Source organism: Xyrauchen texanus, chromosome 27 (genome assembly GCF_025860055.1).
Source record: "Xyrauchen texanus isolate HMW12.3.18 chromosome 27, RBS_HiC_50CHRs, whole genome shotgun sequence".
Lineage (NCBI taxonomy): Eukaryota > Metazoa > Chordata > Actinopteri > Cypriniformes > Catostomidae > Xyrauchen > Xyrauchen texanus.
In genome coordinates, this window is record NC_068302.1 from 25,943,162 (window position 1) to 25,955,953 (window position 12,792).

The window sequence follows — 12,792 nt, forward strand, 5'->3', positions numbered from 1 at the left end:
TACAAAATTTGGAAATTACCCATAAATATTTAATCATGAATAAAATCAAAGAAATTTCCTTCAAACTTATTTATAAGTACTACCTCGCTAATTATTTTCTTGTAGAGAAATTTAATTGTGATGTCAATATATTCTGTACATTTTGTGGTCTGCAGGAGGAAACATTTTTTCATTTATTTTGGAGTTGTCCCTACTCCACTTGGGTCTGATTTCTGCAAGATTGTTAGAGATCATATTATTCCCAGCTTTCAACTTTGTTTTGAAAATTTTTAATTTTTTTATTTTTAGCTATGACATGTCTCTTCATAAGGAATATTATTTGATTAATGTTCTGCTTTTGTTGGCAAAGTTTAGTATTCATAAATGTATGATGGTTAAAAACCACCAAATAAACAATTTCCAATGAGAGTAAGAAGAAAGCTGTAAAGTGTATTGAAATATGTAAACAATTTGATATTTGTATTAAACTGTTTATTTATTTATTTTTCTTTTTGTTGTTGTTTGTTTTAATATAACTCTTGGCTCTAGATGTAAAAGTTTTGTAAGCATTAATAAACAAATTAAAATAAAAAAGAATGTCTGAGGCAGGTGTAAATTGACGGGTCCTTAAACAAGCCCTCAAAATAAATCTCCAACTGATTGACAAATTCACTTGTGAAATGGATTGCTGTGAACTGTATGCCAATTATTGACTTATGATCAATAATATGGTAGTAAACAATACATTGTATTCTAAAGCCACTTTTTGAATTGTCTTATCAATTATTAAGAATGTAATGCATTTTAATTATCTGAATATTTTTATTTATATATATATATATATATATATATATATATATATATATATATATATATATATATATATATCTATTTATTTATATATATATAACTTATATATATATATAAATAATTTTGTAATATTTAAAGATAACTATGTATAATTATATATTGATATAAATATGTATAATCATTATATATTGAATTATTGTTATATAAGGGGCTTTCTCAGCAAATATTTGTATATGTGATTAATCGAGATTAATTAAGTGGGACACCATGTAATTTATTTGATTAAAAAATTTTATCGATTGACAGCCCCAATTTTAAGGGCTACCTTCAAACATTGACATCATGGGAAAACCAAACAAAATCAGCCAAGACCTCAGAAAAGAAATTGTGGACCTCCACAAGTCTGGTTCATCATTGGGAGCAATTTCCAAACTCCTGAAGGTACCACGTTCATCTGTACAAACAATAGTACGCAAGTATAAACACCATGGGACTACGCAGCCATAATACCGCTCAGGAAGAAGATGCATTCTGTCTCCTAAAGATGAACATAGTTTGGTGTGAAAAGTGCAAATCAATCCCAGAACAACAGCAAAGGACCCTGTGAAGATGCTGGAGGAAACAGGTAGATATGTATCTATTTCCACAGTAAAACGAGACCTATATCTACATAACCTGAAAGGCAGGTCGGCAAGGAAGAAGCCACTGCTCCAAAATCGCCATAAAAAATCCAGACTACAGTTTGCAAGTGCACATGGGGACAAAGATCTTACTTTCTGGAGAAATGTCCTCCGATCTAATGAAACAAAAATGGTACTTTTAGGCCATAATGACCATTGTTATGTTTGGAGTAAAAAGGGTGTGACTTGCAAGCCGTAGACCACCATCCCAACCGTGAAGCATGGGGGTGGCAGCATTATGATGTGGGGGTGCTTTGATGCAGGAGGGACTGGTGCACTTCATAAAATAGATGGCATCATGAGGAAGGAAAATTATGTGGATATATTGAAGCAACATCTCAAGACCTCAGCCAGAAAGTTAAAAGCTTGGTCGCAAATGGGCCTTCAAAGCTGTGGCAACATGGCTTAAGGATTACAAAGGTATTGGAGTGGCCATCACAAATCCCTGACCACAACCTGAAAAAGCATGTGCGAGCAAGTAGGCCAACAAACCTGACTCAGTTACACCAGTTCTGTCTGCAAAATTCCAGCAACTTAATGTGAAAAACTTGTGGAAGGCTATCCAAATAATTTGACACAATTTAAAGGCAATGCTACCAAGTGATCCTAACTGACCTAAGACAGGGTTTTTTTCTACAATTAAAGTTTAAATGTATTTGGCTAAGGTGTATGTAAACTTCTGACTTCAACTGTATATCAGAAAGCAACCTTTGAGATTATGGGTTACATTTTCAAGAGGGAAAATTCTTAGATTTCACTTCTACTTATAATCACAATACTATCCAGTATTTTTTTAATTGTTCATCTTGTAAATAGTTTGATATAAACATCTATTAAATAGCTACATCATTTGTAACTCAATGAATGCCCATTGTACTGCAGTGAAAGTCTGCTCTAAATTTTATCTGACTTTGTCTCACTGGATCCATTCACTTTCCAATATTTCTCAACCTTTTTCACCATTTTACAACCATTTTGTGTCATTGCCTAATATGCAGAAAGCAAACATACAGTTTCTCTCTGCAGGGGAATCTTTTCAGAGGCTACTGACAAAAACTAGGCATTCATTTATTTCAAGATAGGCTGTAAAAAAAATCTACAGGCTTAGCACTTGTTTACTTTAGACAAGCAGAAACGGATGTATGACTATTGACAAGTTATTTTGTTGTGCACTACCACCTGTTGCAGCCTTTGTTAGATGTTCTTCAGTTCTGTCTTGCAAATCTGGCTGACAGCCAGTTAAGTATACCGGCTAGCCACATAACAGATTGCCTTTCTTAGCACCAGGTCCAAAGTAAGTTCATGTTGTGGTTTTCATGACCACACATATGCTCTCTAGTGTGAGGGAGCTAAGTGCATGCCTCTGTTGAGGGAATTGTGGCACTTCTCCAGCTCTAATGTTGGCAACATGAAGGTCCCAGATTCTGCTTTTAAACCGGGTGGAGCAGTGAGCTTTTGAGTCATTGGTTAAGCTTCACCACCTTTAAGAACCGGATTCAGCTTCTGTCTTCAAAGGCCACTAAGCTCCAAACATCTTATCTGTAGTCCTTTGAAGTGACCGACATCCACAACCATGGAGACATTTTCACCTTCACACTTCCACTGCAACAGTGTTGTGCAGTCACCAGGCAACAACCGTTGCCTTACACAATGCAATTAAGCAGCCTGGTACATACAGTATTATAAGTTTATCTATCTCCACAGCAAAGCATGGGTCACTAATTTAGAAATAATAAAAGCAGTGCACTTGCATCATGCAATATTAATGCACTTTATCATTCTCAAACCATGAGCGCATACGCACACATAAATACACACATATGAACTCTGCCCGTCTCTGGTCTTAATCCCTACCACAATGCTCCCCTCCCTTCTGGCAAAACCAGATCTGTCAAAGTGGTGCTTGTGTGTTGTAATGTTACAAATGGAGAGCAGGAGCATTAGAGAGACTTTACGCATAGGAGGGTGAACAGCGCATGGCCCTCCCAGTGCATACCAACACCTGTTTCAATGTCCTCTATTCTTTTATTTACATGATAAACACTGAATTCCTCTACAATTATGGCCCCTACCAGTATGACCCCAGCTATTCAAAGCTGACAGCTGTTTTCCGGCATCAGGGGACATCATGATAGAATGCTATGTTGTTATAAACAGCATCAAGAGAATAATAAGGTCTAATGCATTAGTGGTGGGTTTCATTGCCATTTTGATTTGTTTTCATCATACAATATGACAAGTAGTCCAAGAAAAGAGATAGGTAGGGTTAAAAGTGCACTCAGAATGGAAAGTAATTTAACAATTCCGGTTCCTTAATGGTTCAATTAACTTTTCTTTTAGTACTTTTAGGAAGAAATATTTGGAAATAAATAAGTAGCCCATTACCAAAGGATAAAACCATTTCCTATTTAATTTTCATATAATTTAATTAATTATTTCATTTTTATAAACAACACTCATAATGTGCAAGTCCCATTAATTTTCAATGAGAGCATGGCGACTTCCAGTGACACAAGCTGCCATGGCCATGGCAACAGAGGTTGTCATGGAGAGCGACAAGACAAGTTAAGAAAATTTCAACTTTTTGCAAATATCAAACGACATTCGAGAGCAACTACCAATGAGAGGGAAGAGCATGGAGCTCACGCCACCCGTCTGCAGTGAATGACGATACACAGGAGACAAATGCAAGCAAGATGGAACAGAAGTTTCTGTGAGTGATTTCACTGTTCTATTTAATTTGTCTGAAACCACATACATGGATATAGGCTGATAAAATGATGCGTGGAAAACCGCGTTCTGAGTGTGTTTGATTCATATATGACATTCATCTTTTTAATAATATGATACATTAAGCACTGCAGCAAATTATATATATATATAACGCTCTCTCCTGGAGAATGCTCATTTTTAGAGGCAAGAGAACTGATTCCTTGTGAATTTAGAATGATATCTTAGTTTTATCGGTAATATCATCTGTAAGCAGCATTTCGAAAATTACTATGGCCAATTGTGTAGTCCACCAATAAAGCTAGTGCGGCAGCACCACCAGGAATGCCCACTAGCCACGCAGGTTACAGAGTCAAGCAACACCAAGTGACAAAGCTGTTGGCATTGGGAACGGAGCCAAAAAATACATATACAGTAATGGCTCTTTTCAAGTCGGACATGATGAAATGAATGCCTTTCACTAAAAATAACCATCTTCGTTCTGGAGATAAAGCGCTGTATGTTTTGTGGTGTACTCATAAGGGCTAATTTATACTTACTGGGCAAACAGGCTTCGCTTACGTCGGCTACAAATTGTGACAAAATGCAGTGATGCTTTTGTTCTGCCAAGGTGTTAGTTTGGTGAGATTTCTCCTGTTTGCGCAAATCTCTGAAATTCTCAACACAAAAGAACTCAGCTGGTCGAAGGTCATTAATGATTGGTTAAAACTATCCGTAGGTTTAATTTGGATGTGACGCTTTTTGTTTTTACAATTGTGCGTGCCAGCTGAGGAGTTATTACCTAGGTTACTGTTGTTAAAATGGAAAACTTTGAAGCCCGTCTCTCAGAGATTGTGTGAAAGTATACTTTTTACTTGATTTGTGTGACAAACTCTACAAAGACAGCATGCCACAACAAATGAGTGGAGAGAGAGATGAGTTTTTAAAAGTGAAAGGGGCCGTGACAAGTTTAATAAAGCAAAGAAGTGGCACAGTGCTAAAAGTGTCAGTCCATGGAAAAACCTGCATTATTGGCTTTACTTGTGGCTGGAACAGTACATTACCCATCACCCTAAACTAACTAAATTTAAAACGATACCACGTGTAGTATAAACAGTAGCTTTGTTCGCCAAGGGTGCTTTAGTTTGTCCAGGAGAAAATTTTTTGGCTTCTTCCAAAGTATAACCAGGCTTAAGAATCATTCATTTGGGAATCGGGCTATGCCCTGCATCCTATCTATTTTGGGCTGTAGATAAAAAAACAAAAACAGCTTCTAAGTCATTTGTGTGAGAATCAGGCTGCATTGGTCGTGCTGTGGTGTTGCAGTGCCGTATTTTAACACGGTGTTGGCTCCACATTGGCGGAGGAATGCACGTTCAAGAGCAGTTAACGGAACATACATTTTTTTTTTTTTTATGGAACCATTTCTGAATAATAACTAGTTCTCGTTTCCTAACCCTTAGCACAACATAAACAAAACAAAAGTTCTAGGCAAACATGTTCCCATTGTCTGGGATTCTTGTTTTCACTTCCTCAACACTTAAGTCATTCACATTTATTTATTTATATTAATTAATATACTGTGACATTTTCCAAATATTCAATCAGACAGACAACCAAAAAGTAGCATCATTGGCTCAGACAAATCTCTGAAACTCTTGTTTTTTTTTTTTTACTAGCCTTTTAGTGCCTTTGTGGTGTGAAAACTTGTTCTCTGCTATCTCTAGGAAGAGAATACACCGTTTGGTCAACAGTGGACCCTCACAACACTGTTGGTCTTTGATTGGCAAAGACCCAAGAATCTACAGAATGGAGGCTTAATAGTCACAGGGCTGACAGCTGCAGGGATTAGGCTCTCTTACTCACCGTTATTGACGCCCCTGTATTGAGCTTTTCTCCGTAAATGTGGCACCAGGACTGGGATGGGAGCATTCTGATTCTGAAGTCATTTTTGGTTTTGAAGCCTGAACGTAATGTGTTAACATACAGTAAGGATATATAATAATCAAATTTATAAACTAATGATAGAATGTAATTTACCACAGTATTATCTGCCATTGTTTCTAGCTGAAATGTATGGTTAATTGCACCCAGTGCCAACAAACAGAAAGAGAGAGCATTTCATCTCTATTTTGGACTACACTGGTAATCCAAAAGTCTTCAAAGCTAATATTGAATTAAATATGCATAAAAACAAAAACTACAGAACATTCCTACAGGTAAATATAAATAAAAAATTGCATCTGCATCTGAAGTACATACACCTGATTGCAGACAAATCAGATAAGATTCTAGGTGTGAAAATCATGCTTGACTGAACAATTCTCTCAAGGCAATAATATACGATCTGCATTGAGAATGCACTGGTTTGTAGGATGGAAGACTCCCATATGCACCATGGCATCACTAAATTATCACTTGTACCCCAGCTTCCCTGTTCTAACAACCCCTGGAGTCCAGTCTGACCCCAATGTGACCCACCAGCTCCACTGATGCTGTCATGACAGCAGTCTCAAGAGGCTTGTTGTATGTGTGGAGAGTTAAAAAGTGTATACATGAGTGCAAGTCTCTCCTTGTGTGTGTGTGTGTGTGAGAGAGAGAGAGAGAGAGAGAGAGAGAGAGAGACAGAAAGAGAGAGGCACTTGTAATGGAAATTTAAGTGTAATTTATGTAGTGAACAAAATAAAATCAGTTAAAAAAGTAATTGAGTAAATAAAAGGAAAAAAATACTTAAGCTTAGAATCATTTTTATGAATTAGACAAAAATTTGATTCAAGAGAAGAAAAAAAAAAGGATTAAAATATCCAAGACAGGGAGCTTAAAGAACCAGATTCTCTGGACTTGAATAATTGTTGACCAAAAGGTGAAAAAAGTTTAAAACGACAAAGAAATGAAAGAGGAAAGGTATTTGAAGTCAACGAAAGGCAGGTGTCAAAACATTGACAAGCACTGATGTCTAAAAACCTGTTTGCAAATTATAGCTGATGAAAGAATATAGAACCATTTCTTTTCTCATGATATATGTTCCCCATTACACCCAGAACATTATGTCAACATGTTTCTACAGGTATTAACGATCCTTATCTGGGCTCTTTGAAATATGTTTGGCAAAAGTGTCCTGGCGAATATTTATGTGCCTTTTGGGGGCTGTTCATGAAAAACAATTCCCCTTCTTAACTTTCAAAATGTGTTAAATCACAATGACATCAGCTCACAGTTCTCTCATACTCTCATCCCAAAAAGCTCTTCCCAAACATGACCTCATAATGTCTGATAGCAATGCTTAAAACAGAACCAAGTGACCAAGTCCAAATTCTTATTTTAGTCTTTTGACCTTATCTTCTCCATTCTTATAACAAGTGAAAAAAAAAAAACACGAATAAAAAGAAAATGTGAATAAAAATGGATGCAAAGCATCCACTGGTCATGTCAGTAATTTATATACACTCACTGAGCACTTTATTAGGAACAACTGTACACCTACATATTCGTGCAATTATCTAATCAGCCAATCATGTGGCAGCAGTGCATCAAATCTTGCAAATACAGGTCAGCAGCTTGAGTTAATATTCACATCAACCAGCAGAATGGGGAAAAACGGACTGGTTTGAGTATTTCTGTAACTGCTGATTAGGGCTGAAACGATTAGTCGACGTTATCGACAACAATAAAAAAATTGTAGACAAAAATTTTCATGGTCGAATAGTCGTTTGATCTAATTTAACGTAACATGAGATAACTTTAAACTCTAACAATGATGCGGGAGAGCAGCACTGCAGTTCGCACAGTAAATGTACATTGTTTTTTCTTCTGCAGTATAGTTCCTAACTTGCCAGTTTCGGAGTAGTAACCGAACTCCAAAACTAGCATTTCTCTGTGCGGTCAGTGCCTCTCCTATGAGTTGCGCAAATGTCCCGATCAACGGGGGAGAGATTGAAACTGCACCCGGCTGAGGCTCACTCTGGCACGGTGACGCTCATCTCTCGAGCATGCATGCTTGATGCAGCTAGATTATAACGCAATGTCTCATGACTTATTGAATCATAATAAGCAGCTTTATTAATAAGAGAGTTTTTCTTTTTTTGTGTGAGTTAAAGATGGATTGAAGTGAACAGAAAGGTGAGAGAGGGCAGTCTTCGCCCCATTATACACTGCAACAAAATACATTGTTGATTTGTTTTGGCTTGTTTTCCAATAAAAATATCTAAAACTCTTTTAAAACAATGTACATTTACTTTAGGAACTATACTGCAGAAGAAAAAATTATTATCTGAACATTTTTAAAATAATATTAAAAATAAAAATCCTTAAAAAAAAGATGCATTCACCTGAGAAGCAGCATATAACATATTCACACTTGCTTTTAGAGAATAGACATTGAATAGAAGTATATTTTGGGTTTACTGCACTCGCAGAAGTATAACCAAGTGAAATAAATACACCTATATACAAAATACACTTATATTTAAGATACATTCTCTTAAAGCACATCTTATATGTTGCTTCTTAATTAAATGTATCTGGTTTTAAGGATATTTAGACAAAAAAGGAAAACAAGAAAAAAACACTTGATAGTTTTTTTTGCAGTGAATTTCTTTACCGAATTAAACTTAATAAAAAGTATTTTTTTCCCTTTAATTCAGCAAATGTCATTTAGAGGTATTTTTAAAAGATGATTTTGTCCTCTTTGTTGTTAGTAAGCAAGTTTATTACAACATTTTAAGTCGGGCCACAAGCTGAATAATTGTTAAGAGCTAAAGATTAATCATTGCAATAATCACCAAATAGTCGAATAATCGTTCTAAGAATCATTAGATTAATCGATATCAAAATAATTGTTAGTTGCAGCCCTACTGCTTTTTCACGCACAACAGTCTCTCGAGTTTATTCAGAATGGTGCCAAAAATAAAAAAAACATCCAGTGAGCGGTAGTTCTGCGGACAGAAACGTCATGTTGATGAGAGAGGGCATCGGAGAATGGGCAGACTGGTTTCGAGCTGACAGAAAGGCTACAGTAACTCAGATAACCACTCTGTACAATTGTAGCGAGCATAAAAGGATCTCAGGATGCAAAGCACGTCGAATCTTGAGGCGGATGGGCTACAACAGCAAACCTAAGACCATGTCGGGCACTTTATTAGGAACCTAATAAAGTGCTCAGTGAGTGTATACTGGCCTCAAAAAGTATAAATGTATAAATGGCATTGCATTAGATAACAAAATATCAATCCTACAGAGGCAATGTGTGTGTATATATAAATATATTTGCACACTTTTTAAACAAAACTTAAAAAACATCAACATTAGATTGTTAGGTTGTATCAAACAATAGATATACTGCTCAAAATAGAAGATGTCAACTTAGAGGAACATGTCCATAGTTCACGTTATAAACTACACATGTGGATACTCACTTGTGAACTGACTTCTTATATCCATTACAATTACATTAAAACTAGTTGGTTAAAACATTTGTTGCAGATGCCCTTTGGTTTGACATGTTGTAATTAATGCTTAGTTGTTTAAGTGTGGACCAAATAGTTTCTCTCTGTTGCAAATGTCTTTAATCAGTATAACACACAGTCTAATTTCCAATGGAATAAAAAAGCCTTGTATAAAAATAAAGATAGTGCAAGGAGATATTAGTATGTACTGCACAGCTTCTAAGTAAGTCAGTGCAAACTATGATTGACAAAATTAATATTTCACTAAGTCCTGTCAACAATACCAAAATAACGGCAGATACAATGAAGCCTTGAGGGCAGCTTCTCAATCGATTTCAGACCTTCTTTCCACTTCTGCCTCAATAACTGTTCAATAATTGATGAGGAACAATCCACATGGATCCCAGAATTCCACTTTCATGACTTTCAAGCAGCATGTTGGTTTTGTGAATAACTTTAATAGACTGGTGAAAATTCCACACCACTTAAACAGCATAAACCACCTTTACTTCAGGGTCATTCACTTCATAAAGCACGCAATTAAAAAATGTGCATTAGCACACAAAGTTACCAGACTATTAACATAAGAGGTATATAGTGTGAGGACCAAAGGAGAATTAAGCAAGAATTCATAAATACCTTCATACATGAATTAAGGAATTGACACACGAGAACATAAATTGATTTATGGATAATTTCCTATTTCATCATCTCTGTTCTGGCATCAAAAATTATTCTCCAAAGTGAGAAAAGTAACTTGAAATAAATGTTTTTATGTTTAACCTGCTGCTAAGGACATGCATTTAAAAACAGCTGTAAACTCATAACCACTAATAGCTTTTTCATGTTTTGTGGAGGAATCTTTCAGTATCTTTTCTATCTTTACAAAGTGGCATGCCACACATTACGCCTATAGAAGGTCTGATACCAGAAACCAGGGTTACCTGTTTGCCTAAAAAAGACCAGGAGAATATGAACATTTTCATTCATATGTGGCTTCTACATTTAAGTTCTAACTAAAGTTCAATCATAAAAAATGCTAATGTTTCTTTAAAGTTCAGTTGATATGCTTTCTTTTAAATTATATCACATAAAACATTCTAAAAAATTATAAATTCTAGTTTTCAGATGGTTCTTACGCCCCTGCCAGAAATCACTGAATGATGTATGGACACACTTGCAAAAACATTAAACTGCTTAAAGGAACGTATATATATATATATATATATATATATATATATATATATATATATATATATATATATATATATACATATAATTCTTATCATTTTTACCATACATTCCAAAGTTTTAGCCACTCCTATAATGTATGACCTTTCAGGAATGCTGTGCCAACTGCAAGAAAACTGCCCTCTGTGTACTGTTTGGTTAATTCTGCTATTAATGGAAAAAGTGAATAATTAATGTCTGCTCCTACTCAATGCATCCTTTAGGATCAGAAACTTTATTAACTATTGCCCTGATTATAGGGATGGTAATAACTGACATCATTTCAACATAAGCAGATTAGAAAATGTGTTTTGCTTTTAACTTCAGATCCATAATGAATAACCATTTAAGCCAGAGCTGTGAATGAATAAAATATTGGTGGCTATAGTGTGCCCATATGCTCCTCGAAAGTTACCGGCTGAGCTTGTTTAAACGGAAAACTGACAATTCCTTTGTGAATGTTGCGTGTGCGTGCTAAGTGGACGATAAAAGCTGATGTGGGAACCTCGTGGCATCTCTTCAGACGCAGGACACTGTATGGCTTAAAACCTAGTGTAGTGAGCTGACTACCTAGAGTATAGTATTTTGGGACATCATACATTTGTAACAATCATACACAAATGTTTTTGTCAGTTAACCGAAAATTACCCTATATATTAAATGGGTTTGTTCGAATCAAAACTATCATTTATAACTGATTCGTCGAAACTACAGTAATGCATTTTCTAATTGTTACTTTAAGGGTCAGATTAGGTAGAAATAGACAACAACTGCACATTTTCACTTTTTCCAGTGTTCTCGCGTTATAAGCCAGCTGCATTTCTGGGAGCGCGAGGATGCCCACAAACGCTGCACTCGCCCGCAATGCTATAGTCTAGGTAGGCAACTCAATAGGCTGCGAGAGTGAGACACAGCATGTAGTTGACATTATAACAGATATAAAGAACTCAAACTATCAGTAAAATAACAAACCACATCAACCAAGCAGCAAAACACACCAAATGCTAATGCTTTATAATGTTTCAAACTAGAAACATATATCGTTGCTTTATAATCGTCATTTTCAACATCTTCGTTTTTGAACGAGGTAGCTACTTACTTCTAGTCAGTCCAGGTAACTTAAGATGGGAAGATGTTACATTCCGTGGCACACAGCTGTCCGACGCGAAGAAACCAGTCACAAACTTAAAAACTCACAAAAACGCGTCAATGTCCATTTGTTTGTAAGCTTTTCGGTTTTCGCTTAGTTTGTCTGTGAGTTACCTAAGTTTCCAACAGTCGCATCTACTAAAGTACATTAACCGGCTACCCTTAGAGAAATACGTGAAGCTAAAAAAAAAAAAAACACCTTTCACATCTACATTCGCATTGTCATCGTTTCAGGATATTACGAGGAATAAATCCGTTGGTCCTCCAGAGTCAGTCGCGCACCCCCTGTACGCGTCCAGCCAAGTGCTCGCAGGTGTCGGCTGTGCTGCGTGCTGTACCTCGCCCTCTCTCACTACCTCCCTATTAAAACCAGCCAGCCGTGTCAGTGTTAACCAGCTCCCTACCAGGCAAAATAACTACACGGAGCCCCCGCTGCCTGGCTGAGGCACTGAATAAGGGATTGTTATCCAGCTAATAAACCAGAACTCTTAGTTAATCTTACAAAGAGGGAATCGTTAATTTATAAGCTAGAGCATGAAGTTCCCAATACTGAGTCCTATTAACTTAGAGTTCTTACCATTGTTGTCAGGTTGAATGGTTTATTATAAACCTCCTAGTAGGGGTGAGGCCTCATATTTAATTCTCTCTGATGTGAAACAGAGCCTCAGATGAGGGGCTCTGTCAGCAGCTCTGACATTCTGGTGATAATAGTCATATCTTCAAACCACAGAGATGTTTAAATTAATAGAACTCTGAAAAGATACATATTTGAACACAGAGGACAGTCACTT

General features: G+C 36.2%; 1 protein-coding gene across 2 annotated transcripts in view; it reads right to left on the bottom strand.

The window, feature by feature from the left end:
• LOC127620875 (semaphorin-3F-like) overlaps positions 1-12,407 on the bottom strand; it is a 62,834-nt gene extending 50,427 nt beyond the window's left edge. For both annotated transcript variants that reach the window (XM_052094209.1, XM_052094208.1), the window contains exon 1: positions 11,952-12,407. The gene's annotated coding sequence lies outside the window, so the exon portion shown is untranslated. The remainder of the gene's footprint in view (positions 1-11,951) is intronic.
• Between the last annotated feature and the right edge of the window lie 385 nt (positions 12,408-12,792).